Genomic DNA, 11,657 nt, shown 5'->3' with positions numbered 1-11,657 from the left:
GTTAAAAGCAAGAAAGTTCGTTTAGGAAACAATATTAACAGTGTGACTCAATTTCTATGGAATAAAAAAGGACTATTTCTCCAGCCACATTATAATCTTATTTATCTTTAGTTAGTGCTTTTACAGCTGATTTCTATTTTTTAAAATATATTCTAATGTTTATTTTCTTAATTTTCCACACTGGAATTATATTTGTTCTAATGAATTGAAGAAAACACCAAAGGCACACTGTGATAACCTCTTCTTTTTTTTTTTTTTTTTTTTTTTTTTTTTTGCGGTACGCGGGCCTCTCAGTGCTGTGGCATCTTCTGCTGCGGAGCACAGGCTCCGGACGCGCAGGCTCAGCAGTCATGGCTCACGAGCCCAGCCGCTCCGCGGCATGTGGGATCTTCCCGGACCGGGGCACGAACCCGTGTCCCCTGCATTGGCAGGCAGACTCTCAACCACTGCGCCACCAGGGAAACCCAACCTCTTTCTTTTTAAAAGTGGAAAAGAATTTAAATGTTCTAAATGAGGGTTTGGTTGAGGAGACAATCTTTTATGCTGTGAGTGGGAGCATACATGTGAACAGCCCCTTTGTGGAGGGTCTTTTGGCAGCAAAATAACACTTTTGAAGGTTTTCTCAGGAAATAATCCTGCAGATAAACATAGATGTGGCTATATGGATTCCATAGTAATATTGATTTATCAGGCTAAAATATGAAATTATTTTAAAACCAAAAATTAGTTACAGAAAATAAGATTTGTTAATTAAATTGAATTCTGTCATTGTACAGGAAGGAGCAGAAAAATATTTAAAGGCACATAAATGCTGAAGATTTCTCATTTTGTGATAAAAAGCAAATATTTTGTATGATTATATTTTTGTAAAAATAGGCATATATACATAAAATTTATGCAATGGAAATTAATGCTCTCAAACTTTGGTCACATCTCTATGTTGCATGGAATTCTGGTGATTTTTTAATCTTCTTATCCTGATTTATTATTTGCCTACAGCCAAGTACTGTCTCTTGTGTAATAACATTTTAAAGCCTGTACAAAACAATAAGAACCAAGTAGTTTTAATTAATTAAATGAGCACAGACCCAGTATAATTAAAGGTACCCAATGGAGGCATTCACTTGGGCACTATATCATATTACCCATGGGACCCTATACTGGAGCAACTTCAATGAAAGCCATTTGGCAACATTTCATTCAAAGCTCTGAAATATACAGGTACTTTCAAAGTGCCACTTAATCTTGTGAAATCTTTGCCTCATAAGTAATTCTGGATATCAGCACAAATTTAAATACAATGATGTTCTGTTCACCACCACCTATTTAAAATGGGAACAATTTGAATCACCTTTACTCAACAATGATGGAGAGGGTTGAGAAAGTAGGAATCATTCATGGGAATTTAAGGTACTACAAGCATTGCAAATTATGCCATAGAAGAATTTTTTAACATCTTTATTGCAGTATAATTGCTTTACAATGGTGTGTTAGTTTCTGCTGTATAACAAAGTGAATCAGCTATATGTATACATATATCCCCATATCCCTTCCCTCCTGTATCTCTCTCCCACCCTCCCTACCCCACCTTTCTGGGTGGCCACAAAGCACGGAGCTGATCTCCCTATGCTATGCGGCTGCTTCCCACTAGCTAGCTATTTTACATTTGGTAGTGTATATATGTCCATGCCACTCTCTCACTTCGTCCCAACTTACCCTTCCCCCTCCCCGTGTCCTCAAGTCCATTATCTACATCTGCATCTTTATTCCTGTCCTGCCCCTAGGTTCTTCAGAACCTTTTCTTTTCTTTTAGATTCCATATATATGAGTTAGCATATGGTATTTGTTTTTCTCTTTCAGACTTACTTCACTCTGTATGACAGACTCTAGGTCCATCCACCTCACTACAAATAACTCAGTTTCGTTTCTTTTTATGGCTGAGTAATATTTCATTGTATATATGTGCCACATCTGGAATAATTTTTAAAGACACAGAAAATTGAAAAAAATTGAATAATAGGGTTTTTTAACATTTTCTTTTGAAATAATTACTGATACACAGGAAGTTGCAAAGGTAGTACAGAGAGATTCTGTGTACTTTTCACCCAATATTCCCCAGTGATTACTACTTAAATATATCTAGAATAATATCAAAACCAGGAAACTGACATGGATATAAATGTACATGTGTAGTTCTAAGTCATTTCATCACATGTAACTACCACCACACACAAGATATAAAACTATTCCATCCCAAGAAACATTTCCTTCTTGCTACCTTTTTATAGTCAACACCCACACTCTACCCCACATACACTGCTGCCATCCCTTATCCCCGGTAACCACTGATCTGTTTTCCATCTCTATAATTTTGTCATCTCAAGTAGTTTATAAAAATGGAATCATAGAGCATGTAAATTTTTGAGCTTAGCTTTTAAATTCAGAATAATGCCTTTGGGATCCATCTAAGTTGTTGCAGGTATCAATAGCTTGTCCCTTTTTACTCCTGTGTAATATTCCATGGTATGAAAACCACAGTTTAGCCATTCACCTACTGGAGAACATTTGGGTTGTTTCCAGTTTTTCACCATTACAAATAAAGCTGATATGAATAAAATTGCGGAAAATTCCCTTGGATTCTTTATTTTATGACAGTTTTTATCATAAATGGCTGTCGAATTTTGTGAAATGCTTTTTTTTGCATTTGATCATATGATTTTTCTCTTTATCCTGTTAATATAGTGGTCTACATTGATTTTCAAATATTGAACAAGCCTACATCCATGAAATAAACTCCACTTACTCATAGTGTATAATTTTTGTATGTACATATTATAGCTTAATTCTATTCACCAATTTTTTAAAAGAATTTTTACATCTATATTCATGAGTGATACTGGTGTGTCATTCTCCTTTTATACTTTGTATGCTGGGATTTGGTGTATGTTGGCAATATTGAGTTTGTTAGAAGGAATTGAGAAGTGGTCCCTCCTCTTTTATATTTTCTGGGAGTGGCTGTGTAAAATTGGTGTTATTATTCAAATATTTTAGAAAATTCTCCAGTGATGTCATCAAGGCCTGGAGTTTTCTTCTTTGGAAATCTTTTTAACAATTTACCTTAACTCCAATAGGGCTATTCAAAGTACTTATCTCAAACTGAGGTAGTTGTGGTAGTTTCTGCTTTTTGTTTCTTCCTAAGTTGTAAAATGTATGTATTTAGAGTTGTTCATAGTATTCCCTTGTTATCCTTTTGACATCTGCAGGGTGTGTAGTGATATCCACTGTTTAGTTACTGATATTAGTAGTTTGCATCTTCTACTTTTTTTCTTGCTAGAGTTTTGTCAAATTTATTAATTTTCTTAAAGAATTGGCTGTTTATTGTATTGTTTTTCTCTACTGATTTTCTGGTTTTAATCATGGATTCATTTGAAGCTTACTTTAAACTTCTGGGTGTTGAGATTTCCTGTTTTCTTTCTGTTGTTGATATCTAGTTTGCTTTCCTGTGTTCAGAAAACACACTGTGTATGATTTCAACATGGAAAATTTACTGAGGTTTGTTATAAGGCCCAGGGCATGGTCTATCTCATTATATATTCTGTTGGCATTTGAAAAGAGTGTGTATTCTGCTCTTGTCAGGAAGAGTGTTCTCTAAATGTCAATGAGATCCTGTTGACTCATAGTGTCATTGAGTTCTTCTATACCCTTAGTGAATTTCTGTTTAGCTGTTCTATGAATTGCTTGGAGGAGTCTTGAGGTTATCAACTATAACTGGAGATGTGTCTATTTCTTCTTTCAGTTCTATCAGTTTTTGCTTCATACATTTTGCAGCTGTTGTTTGGTACATACACATTAGGATAGATATGTCTTCTTGGTTGATTTATTATTTTATTATGCAAGTTTCCCCTCTCCCTTGAAAATTTTCCTTGCTCCGTCATCTCCTTTACCTGATATTAATATAACCACTCCTGCTTTTTGTTAATTAATGAGTGTGTTGTATAACTTTTCCCATCATCTTACTTTCAAAGTATCATTATACTCTGTATCATTATATTTGAAATGAGACTTTTTGCAGATAGCATATAGTAGGGTGATGTTTTTTTAATCCACTCTGCCAATGGCTGTCTTTTAGATGGTGTATATAGACCATTTTCATTTAATACGATTTTTATATAAAAGGTGTAAGTATGCCTTTTTATTTTTTGTTTTCTGTTTGTTCTCCCTGATTTTTATTTGTTTTCTTTATCCTAGCCTCCTCTGAGTTACTTGGATATTTTTTCAAATTCCATTTTGATTTAGCTATAAAGTTTTTGGATTTACCTCACTGTATAGCGTATTTAGTGGTTTCTCTAGGTATTATAGTACATATACATATATAACATCACAATCTACTGGTGTCAAATATTTTCCACTTTAAATGAAATGCAGAAAACTCACTTCCCTTTACATGATTTTTTTCTTTTTTTAAAATTGAAGTATAGTTGCAATGTTGTTTTACCCTTTACATTCTTTTAGTCTCCCTAGTTATAATATGATTTTTGTAAATATTTCCACTACATACATTGAGAACTACATCAAGCAGTGTTATAATTTTTGCTTTGACCTCAAACATAATTTAGAAAGCTCAAAAGGAGGGCTTCCCTGGTGGCACAGTGGTTGAGAGTCCGCCTGCTGATGCAGGGGACACGGGTTTGTGCCCCCGTCCGGGAAGATCCCACATGCCGCAGAGCGGCTGGGCCCATGAGCCATGGCCGCTGAGCCTGCACGTCCGGAGCCTGTGCTCCGCAATGAGAGAGGCCACAACAGTGAGAGGCCCGTGTACCACAGAAAAAAAAAAAGAAAACTCAAAAGGAGAAGGATATTATATTTACCCATTTTTAAAAATAAATTATTTTTTCTTTCTTCATAATGTCCCAAGATTCCTTCTTTGATCATTTCCTTTCTTATTAGAAAACTTCCTGCAGCCATTATTTTAGGGTAGCTCTGTTAGAGGCAAATTCCTTTCCTTTTTCATAGACTGTCTTGATTTCCCCTCCATTATTGAGGGATTTTTTTCCCACTAGATATAGAATTCTGGTTCTATAGTTCTTTGCTTTCAGCACTGAAAAATTGTGTGCCACTACATTCTGGTCTTTATGGTTTGTGATGAAAAATCCATTGTCATATGAATTGCTTTTCCCTACAATGTTTCAATTCCTTCTGGATGCTTTCATGATATTTTTTCTTTGTCTTTAGTTTTCAAAATTTGATTATGATTTGTTATGGCATGTTTCTTAGGGTTTACCATGTTTATTGTTCACTCAGTTTCTTGACTCAGCAAGTTTATGTCTTAGAATAAATGTGGTAATTTGCAGCCATAATTTCTTGAAATATTTTTAGCCCACTATCTTTATCTTCTCCACCCAGGATTCTAAGGACATGAATATTAGATTTTTTTTTATACTGACACAAGTTCCTCATGCTTTTTTTTTAGTATATGGTTTCTCAGTTTCCCAGATTGGGTGAATTCTGTTGTGTTGTCCTCAAGTTCACTAACTCTATACTCTGTCCATTCCATTCTGCTATGGGGCCCATTCATTGAGTTTTTCATTTTGGTCATTGCATTTTCTAGTTATAAAATTTCCATTTGGCTCTTCTTTATATTTTCTATTTCTTTGATGATAGTTTCTATTTCTTTGCTGAATCTTTCTATGTTTTCATTTGTTTCAAAAATGTTTGTCACTGCTTGTTGAAGCATTTTTATTGCTTTAAAATTCATGTCAGATAATTCTAACATTTGTGTCATTTCAGTGTTGACATTTGTTGATTTTTTTTCTTTTTCACAGTGAGAACTTCCTGTTCTTTTCTATGTCATGTGATTTTCTATTGAAATCTGAATATTTGGTTATTATATTATAAGAATGGATCTTATTTAAATCTTGTATTTTTAACAGGCCTCTTCTGTCACAACTCCAGTGGAGGAAGGGCAGGATGCTGCCTTTTTACTTATATGTGAGACAAGTCCAGATTTCCAACTTGGCTGCCACTAAAATCTGGGGGAGGAGAGGATCCTTAGCCTTATGGGCAGTGGTGGGAAGCTCACTTCTCCACTTGAGCTCCACTTCAAGCTCACTACTACATCTCTGGTGATAACACCCTGGCAAGGAGTTATAAGGATGACGCATTATACCTCCCTAATATGCCTCTACTAACCCCGTGGAAACAGTTAGCCTTATTACTTCTGAGTGTTGGTGAAAGCCATGAAACCCCTCTAGGTCTCCTCTGACACCACCCCATTGAGGAGGGGTGGAAGTACCTCATAATCACTGTGGGGAGCTAGTGGGACAGGCTTCCCACATGATTACCACTGACACCAAAGGTATGGGGTCTTCTTACTTATCAGTGAGATGAAAGTTCCTGATCCCCAGTGGGTCTGCTCTAATACCATCCATGATGGGTGGTTACAGGGCCTCATTCTTGCCTGGTAAATGTGGAAGTCTAGGTTCTCCACTCAGTCTGTTCTAGTGAGGGTGGTGATGGGACTGCAGGTTTTTTCTGTGTTGGGCTGGAGTAGAGTGATTATCTTCTAAAAGTTGTCTGTCTTGTGAGGCTGCTACTTCCTCATACTTTGACTAGAGGGAGTAGGCTTTATCTGGAATTTTTATGTTTGTGCTCACTGAATTTTCCAGGTTTCTGGTATCAACAGTACCAAATAGGGAGGTATAAGCCAAAAATCAAACACAAGGAATTCACCATGACGTTATTCCATTGGTCCTGGGGTCCCTTGCCAGTCTGCTTTATTTTCTGACTTTACAGAAATTTTTTGTGATTGTTTAATTGTAATGTCCAGGATTTTTAAGCTGAACTTGGAGGCAGAAATAGGGAAAATTAAGTATCCTCCATCTGCTCAGAAGCAGAAATCTCGATACAATATACTTGTAAGAAGTATGAATGAGTAAATGACTGAGGAAAGGGTAATAGTGATAAATAAATGTAAGAGGATGTGGAGAATGGCTCTATTCCTATTAAAAGGTTATATATGATATATCATAGGTTGTTTACACACATGTGTATGTATATTTACACGTACATACACACATACATACATAAATACACACACACAGGAGTTATATCCAATTTTAAAGTTTTTCCTTGATGTTGTATGATTGCAGTTTTTATTTTTCTTCAGATTAACTATATTTTCTTCTTTTTTGCTTATCTTTACTCACTGATTTTAATACACAAACTCTAGTACTTGTGAAATGAAAATGTAAACAAGAAAAATGTTTAAAGTATTAGATAACTCAGTGCATTTAATAAATATAACAAGTGTCGTAATACTCAGAGGAAGAAATAGTGTGAAGAAATGTGTATTTTCCTCCCAGCCTGCATTAATATAATTCATCTTATGATATAAAGGACTACTTATCAGTAATGTTTAATTTTTTACATTAACATACTACGAGCATCAAATTCCACTTGTAGAAATATTTGTGTAGCAGTGTGATTTCCTACAACACTGTCTCACAGGAATTATTAGAATTATAATTAACACTGAGTTATGTTAAGCAAGTATTAAATGTAAGGAATTCACCTGGAAACATCCAGTAACCAGTTGGATATGTGAGCCTGGGATTTCAGAATCCTCCAGGGAATACCAATCAAATGCTGCTCCCATGCTCAGCCTGTGCAAACATTAAGGATTTATGCTCTCATGCTTGCTTCTTTTAGTTGGTGATTGAGCAGAGTTTCGAATCAATCAGGTTTATGAATCCATCAATGTTTCCTTGCTTAAGGTTTTCTTCATGTTTGCATTTGTTCCTCATGATTGAAGACCTAATCTCTCTACCATGTAAAGGTCCTCTGGAGCTTCCTCAGTCTCCCTTCAATACACATTGAACATAACCCCAAACTATCACCCAGAGTCGCATGCACATGAATTTTTGACACATACCTTGTCACAGAGTATTCCAAGATTTGATATACTACTATTTTGTTAACAACTCACTGACTCTGTTTAGTTCATTCTTAATTCACTGATGCCATTTGGTGTAAGTTAAAAAGAGACATCACTAAGGATGGAACTATTATGAACGGAAAGTACATCAGTCTAGAGGAGTAGGTGCTTTTGAGGATCAACTTATCCAGTGACACATAAATGCCATAATTTACAGACAATTGCTGTCAATAAGTGGATATAACATATCACAGTAAACTTTTCTCTTTGCAAACATACAGGTTTCTTTTTCTTTTCCTCCTCCTCCTTCTGCTTCTACTTCTCCTTTTACATTTCGACAATGAGATCACCGAAACCAACTCTGGGATATCCGTATGATGTAATAGTACTCAGCAATAAAAGGGGAAAAAATACCAATGCACACAACAATGTGTATGAATCTCAAGACCATTTGCTGAGTGGAAAAAGACAAGCACAAAAGATGACATACCATTTATTAAAAGTTCTAGAAATAGTAAAACTAACCTACAGAAGCAGAAAGCTGACGAGTGTCTGCCTGTGAGGGATGGAGGAGCAGATGGATTGGGAGGAGACATGAGAACACATCTGGGGTGAGGATAATGTTCTAGATACTGATAAGAGGGTTGGGTTACACAGGTGTGTGCAATTGTCAAAATTCAATGAATGGTGCAGTTAGGATTTGTGCATTTTGCTCTGTGCAAATTTTCCCTCGACGAGAAAAAAAGGAACCACCATAAACAAATATTAAACTCTAGTTAATCATTTGGGTGCTGAATTATCTAGGGTTGGAAAGTACTGTTGCTTACAGCTTACTTTAAAATGCATCCAGTGTATAACATGAATTGTTGGATGGATAATGGATGGACACAGAGATATATGTGTGATTAAGGAAGGATAGAAAACGGCTAATGTTGTAGTCTCTAGGTAGCGATCATATGGATTTTCACTGTACAACCTGGTAGACATTTCCGGATGTTTGATGGGTTTCATAACAAAATATTAGGAAAAATGGACTCATACTAAGCATAAATTTGTACCTAATTTTATGCACCTTCAGTACAGCTTGAACATCACTTCATTTAATTTTATATGCTACTACTATCTTTTAAATGGAGGTGTATACTCACATTTTATAGGTGTCCTATCATTTCTACCTTTTGGTGTGTTTTAATAATTTTGTTGGTCATGGCTGTGGTAAACACTATGGGAGTGAAAACTTTGTTCTTGTGAAAAATTATTGCCTTAGAACCATTCATTTCCTTGACATATAGCCCCAGGGCCAGAACATATGCCAAGTGTTCAGGTGGGAGCACATATTTTCTAGAGAACCCCAGAGGGGTTCATATCAATTTGCATTTATACCAACAGGATGTGAGAGGGTCAGTTCTCAAGCCAGTAGCCAATGCAAGGGAATACAACTATCTATTTCTCACTTGCTTAAGTATCTCTTTGTTGGAACTCTTGATTTATCAAAACTCTAAACATCATTTTAGATATAATTTCTTATAAAAACGTTGGTGGGAGAAATGTCAGAAAATGCAAGTCAACATGAGCAGATGATAAGTAGTAACAATATCTCCCATTGCTACTAATAACACATGTATAAATCCTAGACAGGAATTAAGCTTCTCTGTGCTTGGGGTGGAGGAGAGAATGAATACTGGAGGAACACACACAATGTCTGCTCAGTCATAAAACTGGAAAAGCAGAACATTTAGTCCCTCTTGAGGCAGTTGTAATGACAGCAAGTGGGAAGTTACATAAAGAAACATTCACAAATATACTCATACCAACTATAATATGAATTAGGTTAATATGAGAATGTATTACAAAGAAATGGATCTAAGGACAGAGATAATTTTAAGTGATAATTTCGTTATTTAATAAAGACAAAGGAAAAGTAGAATGGACATACTTTGAAACCAAAATTGTGATAAATGGAAGGCTTATTTCACAAGCCAGGGTAAATATACAAAAATAAAGTTGCTCTTAGGTTACGAATGGCCTGGGCTCTGAGCCAAGGACTTTAGGACAGTTGTCTGAAGAGAGGCTGGGGCAGTCTTGGTGCCAGGTAGGTAAACCTAAGGTTGAGTAGGGAATGAGCTTTGAATCTCAATTTAATTTATAGAAGTGGAGCTCTGGATCTGCACTGTCAGTGGCTTATGGGCTCCTCATTACACTCTGCTGATCAGGACCAGGCCCAATTTGAGATGAAAATTAGACATCCAAGAGGCAATGTTGAGTAGGCAGTTGAATGTATGAGCCTGGATTTCAGGGATAAGACTGGACTTGAAATATTAATGTGTGATTCTTCTATTTGTGGGTGGGATCAAAGTGATGGAACTATGTATGATTCTGCAGGAAGTGAGCATAGGTAGGGAAGAGAAGAAATCTGAGAATCAAAACCTAGAGCACTTGAATGCATAGAGGTCAAGGAGTCACAGAAGGACTCACCAGGACACTGAAAAGTAGCAGAACCTGAGGCAGAACGCCAACCAAGGGACAGGAATGTCCTGTAAACCAGAGGTCCCCAACCCCCGGGCCGTGGACCGGTACCGGTCCGAGGCCTGTTAGGAGCCAGGCCACACAGTAGGAGGTGAGCGGCGAGCGAGCGAGTGAAGCTTCATCTGACGCTCCCCATCACTCGCATTACCACCTGAACCATCTCTCCCCTCCCCGCACCGTCCCTGGAAAAATTGTCTTCCACGAAACTGGTCCCTGGTGCCAAAAAGGTTGGGGACCGCTGCAGTGTAAACCAAGTGAAGAAAGTATTGCAGGGAGGAGGAAGTGATCAACAGTGCCAAATACTACTGATCAGTCAAGTAATGTCAATACTGAGAAATGACCACTAGATTTAGCAACGTGCAGGTCTTTGGGGACCTTGAGAAGAGCTAGTTCACTGGATTGGTGGGAACAAAAGGTCGATTGAGATGGTTCAAGACAAAATGGGAATAGAGGAAATGGAGATACCAAAAATAAATAATGGCTTTTTAGGAGCTTTTCTGTAAAGTGCAAATCGAGAGATGATGATGCTGCAGATGGAGCGCGTTGTGCAGTTAAGGTGGGGTTTTTGTCAGTTTCTCTCTTTCTTGTTTTGTTTTTAAGAGGGAGGACTTTGCGGAAGGTTTGTGTACTTATGGGAATCATCCAGCTGAGAAGGGCAAATTGGTGATGTGGGTGAGAGCTCTGGGAGCATTGCTGGGGCCACGCATTTACTCACCCAAAAGGGGTAGAATCTACTGCCCAGCTGCAGGGCTGGGTTTTGATAAGAGTGTGGACGGTTCGTTCATAGTGACAAGAGGGAAGGCAGAGTATCTAGTGTCAGATGCAGGGAGGTAGAAAGTTTTGTGAGATCTTTCCTTCCACGTTCTCAGTCTTATCAACCCAGACTGTGGCTGTTCCAGTAGTAGACGGAGGTTTGAGGAAGGAGGATAAGATGTGAACTGCGATGTCTAAGATGGAGTGAGTGGACTGGGGAAGTGTATGAGTTTGCATCAAAGACCCCTACCATATTTCTGACACTGTTCTAGGCACAGGAGGTGCAGTCATGGGAATGCACATGCGGAACTCATATTCACTCATGTGTGTTTGTTTGGTAACAAGGCGGGACAGGGGCGGATCTGGTGCCTGGTACCCTCACCGCGGGCTAGGGCAGAGGACACATATTCTGGTCCAAACACAGGCCTTAGCCCCCACAGGGAAC

This window comes from Phocoena sinus, chromosome X, assembly GCF_008692025.1.
Source record: "Phocoena sinus isolate mPhoSin1 chromosome X, mPhoSin1.pri, whole genome shotgun sequence".
NCBI classification, from domain to species: Eukaryota; Metazoa; Chordata; class Mammalia; order Artiodactyla; family Phocoenidae; genus Phocoena; species Phocoena sinus.
This window is presented reverse-complemented; position numbering follows the sequence as displayed.